Source organism: Notechis scutatus, chromosome 1, assembly GCF_049901735.1.
Source record: "Notechis scutatus isolate UNSWTSFEM ecotype Mainland chromosome 1, rNotScu1.2, whole genome shotgun sequence".
NCBI lineage: Eukaryota > Metazoa > Chordata > Lepidosauria > Squamata > Elapidae > Notechis > Notechis scutatus.
In genome coordinates this window covers 48,337,495-48,358,038 of record NC_142009.1, presented here as the reverse complement: position 1 = coordinate 48,358,038, position 20,544 = coordinate 48,337,495, and the positions used below count along the sequence as shown (strand labels likewise).

Below are 20,544 nucleotides of genomic sequence, written 5' to 3'. Positions count from 1 at the left end.
CCCAAAGACTTTAACCTAGGTAGGTCATAAACACCATTAACTCTTCAAAAGACCTGCAGCTCTTCTTCAGTAGCACATTGAGTAGCAATTGACCTTTCCTCCATCTTTCTATATCATTGCAGAGGCTGGGGTGATCTTCATTCTTTGGGTGACCATGCTGAAATTATATATTCTTGACATACATTCCCAGGGTTCTTCCAGGATGGACACACACACACACACACACACACACACACACACACATACACACACCAGTAAAGCAAAGCTTGAGAGGGTCAGTGTTATTTATCTTACCAATACTGTCATCTGGAGAGATTAAAAAAAGATTAAATTTGGAAATATGGAAGAGGTGGGCTATATATTTTGTATCTTTGAGATCGAATACTCTGTCATTCCCCAACTATATTCCCAACACCAGTGTAAATGAATTTACACTTCCTCTGTGGCTGGCAGAAAAACTGCAGTTCTTTGGCAAATGGCGCAAAATATTTTAAATGGGGGTGGGGGAGTGAGGGAAAAGAAAGGGAGCCACTTTGATGTGAAACATCCCCAAGGAATCATCCTCTGAAGTATACAAATGGATGTTTCCCAGGATCTTTATTTCTTGTATTCTTAACTTGTCCCTTCTCCCTTGTGGCATCGTGATGTAGATTCGATTGAGATCACTGGCACAAGATCACTAGAAAGTGGGAATTCAAATCAGTATCTCTGCAGTCATATAATGTATTGTAATGCCTTAACTGCTGCCCAGCACTATTTCTTAGATCTATGAACAGTTGGATAAAAAGAATTGTAAATGTTTATTTTCTTAGATAATAAGAAAAAAAAAGTTCAATGATACTAAATAAACTATCTGGAAAATTACATTCAAAAGTAATTCCCACTTTGTTTAACATTGTTCACTGGGATTTCACCAGAAATCTGTACGCAGGATAGCAAAGAAAAATTATTTGGTCTGTATAAATACATACATAGAGAAGAAAAATTATGATTAGCTACAAATTTCTATTCTACTACACAGATCTTCAGCTATTTTGGCCCTTTATTCCTGTCAGAAGCAAAGGGCCAACTGGTAATTCTCATTCCCACTTTGCAGTTGTGAAACTAAAGCTGAGAAAAAGCAACTCGTCAGATCTATTTTGTGGGCCCCTGTTGAAGCTGTATTCTTAACTCAGGCCCGCAAAGTCCATCCAAGCCTGAGAAAGATCTGGCTCCAGTGGAAATGCTCCTGCTTCATAACAGAATCTGCCTAATAAAACATTAATTTGCCATGAGGCCCACCAGTCAGACATCTGCTGGACCTTTTAAAAACCTCCCACTGCATTTCAATGTGCACATTTCAATCTTCAGTCATATATTCCATAGAGACTCCATCTGCAGAGGAAAAGCAGCACAACACTATGTGGGGTTTCAGTTTTTTTGGCCTTTGCAAGTAAAACCTGAAAGCAATTAAAGCCGAGTGCCATGCCAAATCAGTTATGCCGGTAGGGCTGGATTTTCCCACAGAATTATTATACAAGGATCAATTTGCATTCAATGCAGACTAGAACACACAAAGCATAAGCTCACTCCAAGAAAACGCAAGCCAGCTTGCAGCCAGATTTCTTCTAGTTGTTGCTTTTAAAGGAGGAGAAAGACTTGCACAAACAATTGTGAACGTGATTTTGTTAGTACGGGAGGCAGTGGTTTCTAACTAGTAAAAAACTACAACAGGCAACAGCATTGGACTTTTAAAGTGAGAGTTCCTGAGGCTCAAGATTATCTGAAAAAAATGAGCCTTAAAATCCTTTTTTCCCCCTTCTCTGATGCAAGAAGGCTGGTTTTGCTTATTCAGTCTCAGTGCTCAGCACTGCAAGAGCTACTTATATTCAGCATTTATAATTGTTCTTATATTTACTGCAAAAAAAATCAGAAGTTCTTTCTATTTCTTTTTATTCTTTCTTTCTGCACTTTTGTCTGTTATTTTCTTTTTTCTCTTTCTCTTTTATGTTTTTACTTTTTACTAGTTCATGCTATTTTTCATGCTCTCCATAAATGCACAGATTTATAACACATTATACTTGTTGCCTTTGTCACTTCCTGGCTATCTCTTCACTTTCTTCTGGAAGACATTTATCTTTTCAAATCTGGGGAAGAGTTTTCTTCTTCATGTTTTACTAGGTCTCTTATTACTTCCCATAATTCTCCAGGTTGTTTTTTGCATAAATAAAGTATACGGATTATTTTCCTTACATAGAATTTATATTTTAACAATACTGTCTCCAGATCAAATTTACTTGACCCTTCAGTTCTTGAAGGGTCATATGAACTATATATGAACCAATCGCTCTTGGTTTGTTCTACAATCTATGCATTCTGCTTCCTATAATACTTGTTTGGCACATATTTTTTTATTTTTTAAAAATAAAGTTTTACAAATTCTTGGGCACATTTTCCTGAAATCTGCAATTTTAACACAATTTTGTACACCTATACATTTTACAACCCATTTCTCCATATATCATGCATTCTATAGATATTATTTTCACAGATAAATGGAGTTGTAAAAAAAATCCCATTGGCATTATTTTTAATGAAAAGAGGCCCCCAAATACATAAAGGATATATAATTTTCGTATACATTTTTAACTGGAAAACTGCATCAAACTTTGGCAAAATGTGAATATCAAATGAGAACCAATTTCACTTCATTAATTGGTTTGGAAAGTATGAATTAGATAAGTTTCCATTAAAATGCAAAGCCAATAAAATTTGTCTCCATTCCTTCTGTTCACACAGATGGCCATCACACTGTACTGAAGAGAAAGGTGTATTTCCAACAGAAAATTCACAGCAGTATAGGGTTGCCATCTTTTTTTACCCAGCAGGAAATCTATTTCTTTTGCAGGAATATAACAGACATGGATTCAATTGGTAAAACATTTCCCAGCATGACAACAAATGTCATGGAAAACTACAACTGCTAAATCTCCATGTGCCATACATTTGTGGTAGAAAGATAAAGAAAGCCTGCCAGAAAAATAAAAGTTTTTTGTGTGTGTGTGGACTAGCCATATGGGAGTGTCTGTAATAAACTACCCTTCGAAACTCTGGGAATTAATTTAAAATAAAATAAAACCAAACTGCCTTAAGTATTATGTTGAGATATACAAGACCTTCATAACCAATGAGTAGGTATCTCCTTAATTTGGCATTGTCCTAGATATGTAGGATACAGTAGCTACAACAATTCAAGCTGCAAATCAAGCATTTTAAAAGACTGAAATAATGAATAAGAAGCAGTTAACTATACGCAGTGGTGGTTTGCAACTGGTTTAACAATGGTTCTGTGAGCGCGTGCATGAGCAAAATACACTAATTTGAAGCTTAACTGTTTACCTTCTAGGGCAGCCCCGGTAAGTAGAACAGCTGAGGCGTGGAAATTCGCTATATCACATGAATCAGCTGAGCAAGAAAGATGGAAATATAGGACAGGATAGGATGGGGGAGGGTGGGTGGGTGGGGCCAGCTGATGGTTGGAACTACCGGTTTGCTAGAACTGGTCCGAACCGCCGGCGGTCTGCCGCTGACTATATGGGTCGTTCTTCAACTGCAAACCCTAGTCCTTGAAGCTAAAACCAAGATCAGCAAAATGTACAGAGATTATCTCAAGGTTTCCATATAGAAAGAACAGGAATCATATGCAAATTCCTGGTCCATGTGACATAATGAGGATAGTTTTGCAGAGAGCCATGGAGCAAGTTTTTGACAAGATGGCAACTAATGGCTATTGCAAAAGAGAAGCCGAGAAGCTGAAAGCTACTCTTTTGTAGATGAAGTAGGGGTTTTTGCTTTGCTTTGATTGAAACAGGCATTTAGGGCCAAACTAGTCGCTGATTTTCACACATAGAATGCCATTCACTATTAGGTGTAAGGCAATTAAAATATAGCCAATTTGGGCAATGCAGGATAGGTCCAGTGGCTTTTTTCTCCTTCTTTTCCTTAATTTCTTTTTGATACTTAGGGGGGAAGAAGATACAGTTACTGTTTTGCCAGAAATGAGTTGGAAATGGGCAGGGGTGGGGTTCAATTTTTTTAACAACCGGTTCTGTGGGCCTGACTTAGTTAGTGGGTGTGGCTTGCCGGTCATGTGACTGGGTGGGTGTGGCCAACTCGACGTCACTCACATCAAGGGGCGCTTCTCCTCGCCTGGCCTCGCATGACAGTGGGGATGCTGCAACAGTCGTAAGTGTGAAAAATGGTAATAAGTCACTTTTTTCAGTGCCACTGTAACTTTGAATGGTCTCCAGTTTTAGACCAAAACTCAAAAAGGGTATGTAAACTCATGTTCGAATGTCAATCTTTCTAGCTAGCCAAGAAGCCTTGCTGAATGTCACTCATCTTGGTTCCTTGTCATTAAAAGCTTCTTTCTGGCAGCTCTGCTTCGTTATTCAATTATTTTTTCAAAGTGCTAACTCCAACAGGGGAGTATTTCTTCCCAACAGCAGTGTAAAAAGCTTTAAACAGCCTTTCCCCTTAAAGAATGTACCAGGAAAGAAAAGAAAAAAACACCTCCTTTGGAGACAGTAAGTCTAGGCATACTGCCAAGAATGTAAGAAGGGTGGAAAAAACCAAAAGATTTCTTCCAACAACCGATTCTCCAAACTGCTTAGAAAGTTTACAACCAGTTCTAGCGAATAGGTGAGAACCTGTAGAATCCCACCCCTGGAAATGGGTAGCCATGCTTCCTCCCAAATATCGCTATGGAAGATGGCATTATTAGGAGACCATATTTCTATGGTCATTTTAGAGTTGCCACTGCTATCATCATTCCCAAGGAGAAAAATGTTGCCTATGTTTTAAAAAAAACTGCCTCTGGGCATTACAGATATTAAATTATGAGCCTCTGACAGTAGAAAGATTTCCCTAGTATCTTTATTTCCTTTGTTGCTTCCCTGCATCTTTAAGAATGTGCCCAAAGTCCTTGATTCAGAAATTTCAGGAAAGTAATGTATGCAGGATTATATATTATTGGGCGCCATGGGCCTGTAAGCTTTTTGACAGCAATTATTATATTTTTCGTTATTAATGTGGCTTTTTCCTAGCAAGTAAAGTGTCAACATAATTTCATCCTTGCAGTGTGAGAATATGCTAAACAACAAATCTCATCCTCTTTAGCTACCTTGATAATGCTTTAACCCAACATATTTGAAAATAATGATTATTCTACCTGCTTTACTAGCCTTTCCTAACCGTCCAAGTATGCCGAGAATTTGCTAAATAGCCTTTGCAGCTGATCTGAACGGCATTGCATTCAAGAAGGCTACACTCATGATTAGGTCTGATCATTCTTGGTACTATTGCAGTGAAAAGGCGCCGTCCAGCTAACAACAGCAAAAAGAGACTAAACAAAAAGGGAGTTTAATCACCAAAGAAGAAAAGGCCACTGTCCAATTTCTAATTAAATGTGCCCACTAGTTGTAGATGTTGGTTTCCCAGATCTGACGTTATTGGCCAGATAACTTTTGGTTATCAAGTCATTAAAATTATAAATGATGGGCTCAGAAAGCTGCAGTAGTCTTTTGTTACATGTTAAATTTCCTTGGGTTCTAGCAAGAAAATGTTTGATTCTGTGTTGCCCAGGGAACTGCCAGAGTTTCTAAACAGCATTGTAGTTTAAATAAAAGCCTCATCAACTTTACAGCTCCAAAAGGGCTCAGGCTCCTTCACAAGCCCCAAAGCCTATAAATCTAAGAGGGCCTACGCCCAATGCATTCCTCTGTCAGAGACTAACAGGCTCTCTAATTACAAGGTGTGGTACTTCTGGACAAGAGACAGCTAATCCATCAGATGTGTATATTATTTTACATTTACCCTAGATTTCTTCCTTTGCTTTAGAGCTGGAGATTCACTCACAGGCACACAAACACAGCCTATCAAACAAAACAAAACTCAATAATAATCCTTATGTTATGATCCAATCTGGTGGGATTAAGAGCAGTTAACAATAAATTACTTAAAGTAAGCAGGATAGTCCAAGTGCAGAATTCTAATCCTGTTCCAGTCTCTGCATCTAGATTCATTCAGTCATGTATGTTGTAATGGGGAGGTAAGGTGTTACAACTTGGAACAACTGAATCAATCATTTCACGCCTCCTTTTCCAAAACTCATTCATCATCATTTCACAGTAAAAGGTATTGTGAGTCTCCTCAAGATTTGAACCAATGCTAATACTTCCCTATTTCATTGCACAAATTTTCCTGCATAAGAGTGTTTATAAAAATCAAGACTGAAATGCAAAAGGGCTTCTGCTGTAAAATGAGGCTAACCTGTTGAAAATAAAACTGCAGTGTTTTAACTTCAGGTAGTCTGTATGATTTCAGCTTGCTGGGAAAAAAAGTCCAATTTCTTTCTTTGTTGTTGAATGTGAAGCTCCTCTTATTAGAAAAAGATTTAACGAATGTTTTGGCCACAAGTGAAATTATCTCATTCCCTCAGAGCAAGGATTTCACAGGTGATGATTAACTGGAGATCACAGAGATTAAAGTTAGAAAAGAGCTCTTTGGTCAGGCCATTCCTCCCTAAGGGCAGGTGCGGAAGTCTTCCTTATGGTGTATTTCTTCACTTTCTTGTCCAGTCTTGTTTAGAAGGCTTAAACAAAGCAGCTTTTTGCAAATTCCTTCCAGCATCCTTTTACCGTTTGTCTCCTGTCTTGAGGTACTTTTTGATCCTTAGTTGACTCAGGTGATTGTCCCTGAACATTGACTATCTTATAGATCTGGAAATTTGCTGCCAAGACCACCTGTCAGGAACAGCTTTTGCAGATTCAGGGAGGATTTAGAGAAAAAGAAGAGCAAAGCCTGAGGTGAAGGAAAGGTGGGTAAGGATTGGGCAAAATACCATCCATGGCCAAGTAGTTCAAAGCATAAGCAATAATTCTTTAAAAGGGTATATTGCATGTACAAGTCTAGATATTCACAGCAGAGTAATAGCCATTTTTCATATATCGCACTGCCGTATATGGTAGAATATAGTTTTCTCATGGGCATAAATCAGAATTTCTTCCTTCTTTCCTTCCATCCTTCAGTTACTCTGGGAAGTTTACAACTAAATACCCAGGTTAAAAACATCAAATCTCAACAACAAAACAACTAGCAACTTGAACAGATATTAAGTGCATAAACATAATTGCTTGGCTTTAGTTCAATCTACATGAGTCTGTAACAGAATGTTGAGATGTTCCTCCTCACAGTTCTAGACAACCTGCAAGCTTTGTCCTTCCCCAACGTTCTCCATTCCATTGTATCTCCTCTTTAGTTTCATCCTCTTTCTTCCTTACTCCACATTTGAGGTTCTGTCTATCTCCGCAAACCTTTTTCTAATACTGTTTTTTGGAGGGGATACCTCCCCAAACTTGGACATTTTATCAATGCTGCGGATACTATTGCTTTTGTAGTAAATAATCGTTCTAAAGAAAACATATTTTCAATTGATACGTGACATTTATTCCTAACACTTTTCTACAAAAACAATTGAAAAGCAGCTTATAAACAAGCTAAATCAAACCACCAAAAGGCTTTAAGCAAGTATCCAAGAGTTTTAATCAAAGTTCTGGTTAATAATCAATGTTACATTTTACTGTAAATCTAGTCATATCCATGTGCTTGATCAACTCATACTGCTTCAATGCTGTACTTAAGCAGTTAATATTTTTTGTTAAAATATTTCACTTTGACAAGAATATCTAATAGGAATGAATGAATGGCATGTGGATGCCATAACTTTTTCTCAGTCTTCCTCCTTCATTGCCACACATACATGAGGTTTAGTGGGAGGACACGCTGACAGAACCTAATCAGGAATTTACTTTTTTTTTCTGCTCTGTCAGGTCTCTCAATCTGAGGTAGGCAAGGAAAATTACAGATGAGGATTTCAGTTTAAAATCCTTCCTTCTGAAAAAGATCTCTATGCAGCAAACATCTCTGACAGGCAAAAAACCCAAGGGAGGATTCAGCTTCAGGAAAATGCCATTGATTGTTCTACTGCTCCCTCTTTATTTTCTGCAATGATTCTAAATACTGGTATGTGTAATTTCCCTAGCAACCGGTTTGACAGAAAATAACCTAGATTTCCATTGCCAGCACCTCCCACTGGCACGTCTCACAGGTAGCCTTATCTGCCATGCCCTTACCTGCCTCAGGCATCTCCCTCTTCTCTTACCAGGCATCAGCTCTAGGCTTGAATTGAATTGAATTGAAGGTCTGAAGGTCTGGGGCAAAGGGAGGGGCTGGTTACAATTTGAGGCATGACTTCCATTTAATAGACTTCCTTTCTTTTTTTCCCTCTGGGCAGAGCCTTCTATACCTTGAAAAGCTGCAAGCATGACGAAAATATAGCAATATTCATTCAAAACAATATTGGCTCAAGATTTGGAGAAAGCCTGAACAAGACTTCTTCTTTTCATTCTTGCCCCACTTGATCACCTATCTTTTCCTTCTAGGCCCAGGTTGCACACTATCCAGAAGGAAAAGGAAACTTTCCTTACTCTTAGCATGATTTACACCAGGGATGAAAGCCTATCACCTTCTGGATATTATTCCTACAACCAGGGAGTGGGATTCAAAAATCCCAGTAACCGGTTCACTGCCCGGTTGCTGGGTGGGCGTGGCCTACTTGAACTTCCGGGAGGGCTGTTTTTCACCTTCCCAAGGGCCTCTGGGAGGGTGAAAATGGCCTCGCCTTGGCTCTGGAGGCCCTCCAGAAGCCAGAAACAGGCAATTTCCGGACTTCTGGAAGGCCCATTTTCCCCCTCCCAGAGCCTCCATGTGGACCCTGAACTTACCTGCATCGAAAATGGGCTACATGGAAACTCCTGGGAGGGGATGATAGGGGTGGGCGGGGTCAGCTGGTCGATTGAAATACCGATTCAGCAAACCAGTTGAAAACTTAACATCTGGTTCGCCCGAATTGGTCCGAACCAGTAGAATTCCACCCCTGCCTACAACTATGAACTCTTACTTTCTGTCTTCCTCAATTCTGGCCTTGATTGGCTGGATCTGCTAGAAGCTGTTGTTGTTTAGAGTTACAGAAGTTCTGACAAAAGGAGAACATGTCCTTTTTGTTCTCATGTCCCTTGTCCAGCGAGCATACCCTTAAAATCAAATATTCTCAGTGTCTTGAGAATATTTTACTTTGTTCGGGGGACTGATTTTACAATAGTTCGCATTCAAACCTTTGTGTATTGTGACCCTGTGACTGCTTCTTTCTTTCCCTCCTCTCTTGACAGATTCAATAGCTAAGGTTTACATTATTTAATTTACTTCCTGATTTCAGCAGTTGGCTTCAATCCAGCCCTTCAGATCTATGATATCTGTAGTCTGTGATCACATGACCCATCTAAGTTTCTATGGGAAATTTGAAAAGTGTGTTGTCAATTCTATATCATCACTAGGATATAATCTGTAGGAAAAACATTAAGATTGAAAAATTAGTCTTTCTGATGCTAGAAAAAGTAATTTTATATATGTTTGGGCTCATGTACTTTTTTTTGTCCTTTTCACTGTAATTGTTGTCATGGATGCCATGTCCTCTCATCCCCCTGCCCTCATGTTCCCTCCTTGCCAGTTGTCTACATCCAACTTTGCCTGTTCAGATATCTGGTAATCCTGATCTTCCTATAGTTATAGTTTGCCTTTGTTCCAGTTAATCACTTTTTTCTTCCAAGTTTGTCCATTCAATAACTGGATTGCCAAGTTGTTCACAGCTGGGAAGAAGTCATTGCATTTTGTTACTCTCGTCTCCAGTCCTGGTGTAACATGCAATCCATTAGTCACTTGAGCCCTATTCAGGATCTTCTGGCAGGCCATGCTTTAAAGAGAGGGAGCAGACAGCAACATGAAAGAGGATAAGACACAAATGCCAACTGTCTGTGAGGTCAATAGTAGTGTTCCCCAGGTGCTTTCCTCTGATGTCTCTGGCTCCAACTCCAAAGCTTTATTATTGGTTGTCATGTAGTTTTTACACCAGAGGAGAAAGTAATATTTTAAGGGCCGCCTCTTCATACGTTATCTTTAGTGAAGCGTGCAAAGTAGCATTTGCATTTTCTGTGTCGGATGAGGAGAGCACATCTTTCTCCTTCTGTCCTGGCCACTTTTTATGAGGTTTTTTTTTTGGTACACTTTTTACAGAGGCACGATTGAGAGCATTTTAACAAACTGTATCACTGTTTGGTTTGGTGATAGCAGTGCTTCAGATAGAAGGTCCATACAGAGAGTGATAAGGATATCTGAGAAAATTATAGGAAGCTCGTTTCCCATTATTCAGGATACTGCTTATAAGCGCTATGTGCTTAGCACTCAAAGCAATGTTAGAGACCCTACACACCCCACATATCCACTTCACAGTCTGTTTGCTCCCCTCTGGGAGGAGGTTTCAGAGTATTTCTAGCAGGACTACCAGATTCTGTAACAGCTTTGTTCCCTATGCCATCCATCTGGTAAACTCGCAAGATTTGTTTTTCTCACCATGTACACATGTATACATTCGAACTAGATGTTTCTCTGTTTCATATATGTGTGGCGGGTATATGCATAAAGGTTTTCTTTTGAGAGTTGAATGCAACAAAGTTTCATTTTAATATATGCTGATTAATGTACATTTAAAGTGACAATAAAGTTTTTATTCTATTCTATTTGTAATGGCTTTATTTGCCTCTAAGTGTTCGTAGATCCATTGCTTGAAGACAATAACTGTACAAAATATTTCTAACAATTGAAAGTATTCACATAAAAATAAGAGACTTGTCATGTAGTTCACAATACTGAATGGAAATATTAGCAGGGCAAGACAATGTCGCCTTAATGATGCCTTCACTTTGTAGATCCATTCAGTGAGTATGCAAGAGATGGACTTCTGCTTAGTTGCTCCCAAGCAAAATCCTAAAGGTGCTTTTTTTCAATTGTACTTTGTGATATTTCTTTGAAGACGTTTCACTTCTCATCCAAGAAGTTTTTTCAGCTCTGAAGCTTCTTGGATGAGAAGCGAAACATCTTCAAAGAAAAATCAGAAAGTCTAAGTTGCTTCTTAAAAAAAAGTACCTTTGGGACAACCATGACCTGGATAACTGAGAATCTCCATAGACACTCTCAAGCAATACAGTACTATGTTCAGTCCCAATTCTTTTCACTTTCAGGACAGGAATCACAACTTTTCTTTTCAACCAGAGTTTTTCAATTTGAGGTTAAAGTAATTTCAATTTTGATTAATTTTATGCAGCATAAGTGAAGGTATGCATTTATTATCAGACACCTTGGATACCACATAATATAGACTGTTTCATGAAAATTGTGTAATCAATATGTATAGGCCTTTTGTGTGTACTCTGCCAGATGCATCTGTATCTGAAACATTTCTAAGTAGCATACAATTAGCTACAGTGTCTTGGAGAAATGCCACATAAGGTACATTGTGGGAAAACAAAGTAGTTGCTGATCAGATCATAGTTATTGTCCCAAAAGGGTTTTTCCCAAAAAGACTTGCCCAGAGATCCTTCAAATATGAAGTCATTTTCTGTGACTCCATATTAGCCAGCACTAATCCTGTGATCAATACTAACTAACTAGCAGAGAGAAGGAGCAAATTCCAAACATACATGGAGGGCATGGGAGTTTATCCATGACAAGGGATACCTTCAGCTATTCTAAAATGTCACTAAATTTAAATGGCGATCAAGGATTCATGCTCAGATGCATTGAATGTTATTTATATCCCTTTATATTTATTCTGCAGTTCATCCAAAACTGGGTATATTGTGTCTTAAGTCTCATCTCAGTACTATCTCTACTTTGAGAATGAATTACAGTATAAGAATCTTCCATTTAAAGCATACAGCATTATAGCTGTAATGAGATGTTGGTGAGGATGTGACAATTATCTACAGATATTACAGAAGATAATATATCTATGTAAAATTGGGGAAAAGTTACAAAGCTATAATTTTTCTCCCATGGATGTCTAAAAACACGTTTTAAAGTTGCCCAGTTCTAAAGGGAATTTAACTGTGTGTAAAATGCACATGAGCATCAAGATATTTTGAAGGCTCACAAGTGTATAGAACAATGCTATAATACTATTCTTTGTTATGCTAATAGTTGCTTGCCAGCTGCTTCAAGCTGCCCTGCAATCATAGCCAAAGGCAGCCAACCCATTACATGGGTGGCGGGGGAGGGAGCATCAGAAAGGGCAGCTTTATGTTCAATATTCTGCTACTTCTAAAATTGTAGTTCCTCAGCATAGATTCAGATCCCTGGATGCTTTTAGTTTCTGTAATTAAACACTGAAGTAAATCTGGATCTAGAAACACTTGATACTGCAGATACTGAAACCTGGAAACAGTGGAAGAACGGTGGTGGCGAAGTGGTGAGGACATATCTCCTACTCTTGAGTTCGGTTCATCATTTCCTTACTTCTCCATTCTATGGCTTTTATGTACATAGTTCTGAGGATGATTTGGCTCTCTTCTCCATTTCATTCCCCATAGATATGTTTGCCAGATTCCTCAAGAATATTGATACTTCTAATGCAATGTATTCCTTTTGGAACTGGGTGAATGGGATATATCAGTGGACTATTATACAGTATAATTTTATTCTATTCCATGGTGTCTGGGATACTCTGAGAATTGAAGTCCATACATCTTCAAGCTTTCAGGTTTGGGGAACACTGTTCTACAGCAGATAGGCAATGAAAGTATTGAGATTTCAACATGTGTTATCAATAATTAACACAGCCTCCTAGAATAGCGGGACTACTTTTAATATTCCAGAATGCATCATTTGGGCTGATAAACGTGATTACAAATCTTACCATGGTATTCAAAGACAATTCATCTAGCTTTGAAGAGTCTGCATTATCTCAACTTGGAAAACAAGATCTCATTCTGAATCCTTCATGAGTTGCTTCACACTCAGCATTTATAGCTTTTCTAGTTCACAAGGGCCAAAACAGAACCTTACATGGTCTTGGATGCATCTCTTAAATTCTCAGACTAATCTTGAGTTGGATTAATTTCTTCACATCTGGGCAGACTGCCAGGACAAAGTATGCATTAAAACAAAATTGACCTAAGTGAGATATTTTGCAACATCACAAGGGAATCTCTGGGTATCAGAGATCAGTCAAAGCTTTCCATCTGCTTAAGCAGCAGACATGATTTCCTTTTTTTTAAAAAAAAATAATGACTAGAAATACCTACATCAAAATTTGCTAATTAAACTCACTGTTGATAATGGCATGCACAAATTTCACTTTTTAAAAATTCAGGCTACCTCTCATAATTTTTAGTCAGCATAACTGTAATAGTTTAATAATTATCTCTTTATCTTTTGGGTATAATTTTACAATTGTACACACCATATATTGTAAACAACTGTATACAACATTAAGTGCTAATCCATTTCTCCATAAAGGTGTTATTTGTAACATGTTGAACATACTGGAGACTTCACTTGTATGCTTGGCTCATAATACTATGTTTGTGAGTATTTGAATGGTGCTTCTAACTATCAGAATACACATTTTAAAAATTGTCTTCATTGTATTGTTCAAATTATCCTTCTTACTCTACAACTAAATGCATATTTTATGATAACAAAGAGATCATAATAACAAAGGAGAGGTTATTTAGTCAGTCACTTTCATGCTTGGAAATCTATTTGTCTGGAAGTAAAGCTTAGTCATGATGACTCCTAAGAAAGTGAACTCTTGCCAAGGTCAAAATTTGATTGTGCACAGGATTAGGCCCTAATTAGGGTAACTGTTATATGTCAAAGACAGAATCAGCACTGCTGATTGGTCTTACTGTGGTAAAGTAGACATAATGTATTCATCATAGACTAACAGAGAATGAAATATGGCATGCAAAATGCTTAATCATTTGTTTATATGAAGCAAAAATGTGGTTATCTATCTTATGAATCATTGTAGATCACAATGTTAGAAAATTAATGCCTCACCATCAACTTCCTTCAAGCTCTGATTTACATGCTACCGTGAAGATCAGCATAATTCTAATTAACTACGTTTGAAAATTAGCACATTATTTGAGAAGTGGATATCCTGTATGATAAGAGTGCCAGGCAAAATGTTATATATTGATATATACACTTTTATGTCTATGACCCTGGGTATTTTTTTTCCTTTATTCAACACGATTTATCTCAATAATGAAATGGGTTCATATATTACACTAAGTCATAAGATATGCTCTTGAGTAATTACTATTGGCTGAATTCACACATTAAACTGAACTATAAAATATGTTTTACAAAACACAGTTTGCTAGGTTTGTTCAACATGCTGAGCCCAAACTAAAGAAATCACAATATGGCTTAATGTAAATCATGTGTTGTGCATTATTCTTTAATGAGACTCTACTAGAGAGTGGGTTTGTGTCTTCTGTCAAGCCTCTCCATGATTAGAAGTCTCAGTGTAAAAATGAATGGATTTTGTGCTAGGGGGAAGGGTTTTACTGAAACAATATGGTAAGTCTTAAATGGGGAAAAATGACAAATTACAGATACACTAAAATAATTTTTAAATTAAGAAAGCAAACTAAGTTCTTGCATCCAGGAATGTAGCAGTACTTTTAGAATGTACAATGCAATTAATGTACAAAGTAAAACATCAGATGACATTTGTGATTTAACTAGTTCCAGTTAGGTCATTAAAAGCATAATGGTCATTTCTGTTTAACCCTAGTAAGAAACATACTGTTTTTATTATATTGTATTTTATATTCTCTGGCTACCCAGAGTCATATGGACAGAGTTTCATGGACAGCATGAAATTTAAAAAATACTAAAATAAAATAATCATAGGATATCTTTATCCTATCTTTAATATATTATCTCCTCCAATTTCGTTGAATTTTGTTTAAACTCCTTTACGACAAGGAAGTTGGTTTCTAATTATTATCCTCAGGCATATTCTTTAATCAAACAGTATACAGTAGTTTTAATTTGTTATCTGTTTAAAAATATGAAAAAAACTAAAAGATGCATACCGAGATCTATTCTCATGTATTACAGTAGTTTTCACAACTTGATTGAGTGCTTGCACTCTTAAAAAAATAAAAATAAAAACTCCTCTAGTGATATTTAAAAGCATAACTTTCTTCATCTGCTTCATTGCTGAAATGTTTGGATTATTTTTTTTAATTCTCTTCTTCAACTATGGGTCAGCAGGTATTTAATTATAACTCCTACCAAGTTTGATGCTGGCTAATGCTGACTTGGAGCTACTGTATTTTGCTCAAAATCATCCACGGATCTAAAACTAGGAAAAGCAACCTAAGAGAGATAAGGGAAGGTTGTTTGGCTGCAATTTACTTTTCATAATTCAAATGTAGTGATACAAGTCTCTGTGAGAATAATGAATAATTATTCTTTTGTTGTTGTTCTTTTGAATATCTACAAAATTAAAATTAGATTCATACATTCTGCTAAGCTATATAAACCTATGAATGTGGATGACATTTAGGAATCACACTTAATCAAACAAACCACTGTCATTTACCACAAAGGATGTTGTTGGAGGGGTACTTGTTATTTAATCACATTGATCAATCCACTGAGTATTCAGAGATTTCAGAGAAAACTGCCTTCCATTTGTCACCTTCCATGATCTCTCATTTTTCCCCTAGAGAAAGTCCATTAAACAAACAAAGACAAAATAGCTAAATACTAGGAGCTCTTTAGTTGAAAACATTATTTTGTTTCAATTAGTAATAAATTCTCTGAGGTTATTAACCTAACAGGGACCACAGCTCTTAAAACCAAGCCCCCTTGTATTCTATGGCTTAATTGTTCTAGGAAAGTGTTTATAGACTAGTGAAAAGAAGGACCAGGGGAGACATGATAGCAGTGTTCCAGTATTTGAGGGGCTGCCACAGAGAGGAGGGGGTCAAGCTATTTTCCAAGGCACCTGAAGCCCAGACAAAAAATAATGGATGGAAGCTGATCAAGGAGAGATTCAACCTAGAAGTAAGAAGAAATTTTCTGACAGTGAGAACAATCAACCAATGGAACAGCTTGCTTTCAGAAGTTGTGGGAGTGTCATGCCTCTGTCAGAGTCTGAATCTGAGGAGGAAGACGAACAGCTGACAGGGAGTGGGAGTGTGGCTCCATTGGCTGTGGAGGAAACTGGGGAAGGGCAAAGTCCAGCTGGACAGAGCAGGGAAGACATAGAACAAGGGAGAGGGAGTTCAGAGGAAGACCCAGGCCCACCCGCTCTTCATCCTAGGGCACGCAGGGAGGAACAGAGAAGAGACCAACGTGGGTTGCATGGCTTACAGGGGAGGAAAGAGCCCTGATTCCCTTCATTAGCCACACCTGGGAATGAGAGTTTAAAAGAAATCATGCTGAGTGCAGCAGCTGCTGGGAGTAAACATGAGTTTATCTTCAGTTGACTTTAGTTATCTGTGTTCCTGGCATCTTCCCAACTGTGTTGAGTTATTGCCATGCCTTCATGTCTGGAATTCTTGCTCCTACCCTGCCAAACTAATTACCTCATTTTGCCTTGATTGGACTTATAATTACAGTTTTTGTTGACCATGTTTTGGACTTGATTCTCTGCAGCCAAAGGCTATTCCTGGGAGAGTTTTTCTCCAACCAGAAGGTAACCAGAACATTGGGGGCAAAGTTGGAGCTAATAAAGGGACTCCTACTGATTATCTGACTGTGTTGCCTTTGTGCCACGCCCCTTTGGGTCATCACAGGGAGCTTCATCACTGGAGGCTTTCAAGAAGAGATTGGACTGCCATTTGTCAGAAATGGTATAGGGTGTCCCGCTTGGGTGGGGAGTTGGACTAGATGATCTACAAGGTCCCTTCCATCTCTGTTAATCTGTTAACTTCTCAACCTTGGCAACCCAAAGATGTGTGGACTTCAACTACCAGAATTCGTCAACTAGCATGTTTGCTGGCAATTCCACAAGTTGAAGTCCTCACATCTCCAAGCCACCAAGGTTGAGATACATTGTTCTAAGCCATTTCAATGGATCCTTCAAACATTTAAAGATTTTCCAGAGGCTACACAAAAATGCTTTCCCATTCTCCATTATTAGGAAGTTTCAATGAACAGATTGTCTCCTAGGAAATCTCTTAATTTAATTCAATACATCTGTATCTCCTCACTAAAACAGACCATAAACATGAAAAATATTTTCCTCACAGTAGCCTGGGGATTCCAAGCCAATTTCAGTTCAGAAGGGAGGGTTTTACTGGAATAACCTGGCTGGTAAATCTAAAATGGGCAAGTTGACAACATACAATATGCTTATAAACAATGTTCAAATTAGGAAAGCAAAACTAAGTTCAACTTATATTTAGGAATGTAGCAATGTTTTCAGAATATACAATTCATGTACAAAACAAAACAGTATTATAAAATGTTCTAGGATAAAAAGGGGCTTTGATGTCTTTAGCTGATCTAACCAATTAAAACTATACCAGTCACATTTCACTTGCTCAAATATTTGCATAAAAGTTTTCTTCATGGCAAAAAAGGAAAAAACAGAGTTAATTTTTTAAATGAAAAGATTTTATAATTTTAATAAATATATATCAAGAAAAAAACACACTTTACTACAACATCACCTTAGTATACAAATACCTAAATATCTAAGCTTAAAACATTCAATGTTTGACATATATTGGAAAAAGAAGAACAGATCTTTCTGTTCTCAACTGAATCTAACACAAGAAAAGTCAACTTTTTAAAATAAAAAAAATTGGTCCATGTGGACAAATGACTAAATGATCCTACTCATACACTGTATGAATGAGACCTATATTTAATATTGATAGCAATAATAAAAATGTTTTTGTCTTGGAGAAAAAAAGGTGGGACAACCTTTTAAAATGTAAATGTCAAGCCTTGTAAAATTTCCCATTTTGGCATATACCAATTTTATATTTAATTCTCTATAAGCAGGACCTATGGGCACATGACATATACCTGTGATATTGCAATACAATGGCTACCATGGGAGAGAGAATCTTGAATATCCATACACAAGTTATTTTATGTGTCATAGAACCATTAAAAATGTGTGAGTTGACTCAGTCAGCTAATCCCTAGAGAATGGATTTAGATATAAGGAGACACAGTCTTGCCTAAAGTTAAATTAATTCAAGACTGCTAGCCAGATGGTTAGATAATTCTTGTCTCTCCTAAGATAATGACAAAGTCCTAGAGAAGTCCTGTTAAAAAAAAGGTGGGGGGAGACTGTCTATGCATTCCATTTCTGTAGTTGTTTTAGCTTTTAATCCACCTCCTTGTTGCCACATGTGTAATGAAGAATTAGCAGAAATGGATGGGATCTGGGAAAGGAACTCCCTCACCCTGAATCGTAATGATTTGAAGTCTGTGTGGGTTTCTTATTTTTTTCACTCACTCTTTAAGAAACTGGAAGGGGAAGCAAAGCAGGGGCTGAGAACTTCCTAGACTCCTCTTGCACCAGCCAGCAGGATTCTAAAATTGTCCACATTGCACAGATTCATTTAATCTCATTCAGCTGCTGCTGACACATCATAGTATAGTCTGTTATTGGGAAAATGGGGTGGGTGGTTGTTTATGTTATGAAAACAGACCGCAGATTCTTGGTCAAAACAGCCACTACAAAAGATCAGGGCTCTCAAACTTGCAATCTGTGGGCCGGATGCGTCACACGTTATGCCTGGTTTAGCGAAGGGGGGGGGGGAAGTCACAATATGTCACATAACACTGCCATGGCGACACGAGTTTGTCACCCCTGCAAAATATGGAAATGCTCCTATTCACTTTATCTGTTTTCCTTTCTCCTATACAAATCAAAGATAGAGGGAAGGAAGATAGAAAAATAAGGAAGAAAAAGAAAATAGAATGGTCCATTGATTCCTCCTCCACTTAAAATTAATTGGAAATAAAGAGGAAAGTCCACATGGTGACAAAACTCTTTTCTGTACGTATCCCTAATGGCTCCCATTTTTTAATAGGGTGGCAAATTTTACCTTCCCAGTACAAGTAAATGATATAGCTCCATTCGTTTGCATAGGGAAGAAAGAAGCCAATGGATAGCACAATATGATCCAATCATTACTATTCTGTGCTCCAACACTACATTGAGTGCCTCAGGCCTAGAAATCTTTGCATTTCCTCAGTACAGAAAAAAGTTGAAGACAGACCTGTGTTATATAAAAGACACCAAGGAAAGGTGACCACACAATGCATTGCTGGGCCTTTCTTGGTTGTTGGAGCTTAAATGTTTCCCAATTAGTTCATTTGACTGGTTCCTGGTCCTCAGATGTAGAGCCAAGGAAGTTAAGCTTTTCCTGTTGAGTCTTGAGCAACTGAACTCTACTTCAGCAACCTCCCTCTATATCAGGGCTGTCAAACTCACAACCCGTGAGCTAGATGCATCATGCGCTGGCCACATCCATTCCTGGTTTAGTGAAGGGGGAAAAGTCACGTCATATCACATGATGACACCGTGATGACGTAAGCTTGACACCCCTGCTCTATATTCAGCAGAATAGCAAAATAGTGCTATGAGATATCCTAGTCTTTAATTAGGGATGTCTGCAGAAAGGGAGAAAAAGTCAAGATGGCAGCCTTGATTGTGCAATTAAAAACACCATCATGACTTTTTTGACACAGTCACTGCTTCCCCACTAATCTGTAGCTTTCTTGCTTGCCAGATTCTTATAAGAAATGCTTGGTTCCTGATATAGGGATATACTGATAATTATAAATTAGATTTCTTAGACTATAAAACTGTGCATGGATTTCTGGCATGGATACAGTGAACTTATATCTGTACTTCTAGTGAAAATTAACTCTTTCTCAGGTTTCTGTTTGGATATTAAGAATGTTCTTTCTAAAAAAGTAAAAAAGTAAATCACATTTTTAAGACAGATTGTGTGTCTTAAGATAAAATATATATATTGAAGTTACCCTATTAGAAAATGCTACTTCTTATCCAATCAAGTATGTAGTTGATTCAGGTTTTTTTGTGTATGTTGCACTAATACACAGCTTATTGTCCAAATTGACTGACTTTATACAATACCAAGCCATGTTGGCCTAACACATTCTAAGTCCAAAACAAACTATATTATGGTTTACTGTAGTTTTGAACCCACACTCTATATATCATGTTGGTGAAGGGATTAAAAAGAAGCCATACATTTAGCATCAGTTAATAGGTAGTTTAGCAATTTCTACTGTTAAAAAGTACATCTTTCAGTTCCCAGTATTTTCAATTTAAATTGCTTCCATGTCAGATGCCGAATGAAGGGGAGAAAACTGTATTTTAACCCTGTATTGTCTACCCTGACTAGCAGTAATTTTCTGGTAGACTTTTTCTTAATTCATCACCTTATATCTTGAAGAAAAAGAAAAAGATTTTTTCTATGCAAAGCATATTCTATACAAAGGAAGCAGCAATCCATTCAAGAATTAATGTTTTTCATAATTAATTGCATCAAAGAAGTTAACACAGAATAACAGGAATCATTGGTTATATGG

The 20,544-nt window shown here is 37.5% G+C and overlaps 1 long non-coding RNA gene across 1 annotated transcript in view; it reads right to left on the bottom strand.

The window, feature by feature from the left end:
- Positions 1 to 3,436, bottom strand: part of LOC148132790 (uncharacterized) — a 36,807-nt gene extending 33,371 nt beyond the window's left edge. The window contains exon 1 of the long non-coding RNA XR_015749259.1: positions 3,379 to 3,436. This is a non-coding gene — a long non-coding RNA (uncharacterized LOC148132790). The remainder of the gene's footprint in view (positions 1 to 3,378) is intronic.
- Between the last annotated feature and the right edge of the window lie 17,108 nt (positions 3,437 to 20,544).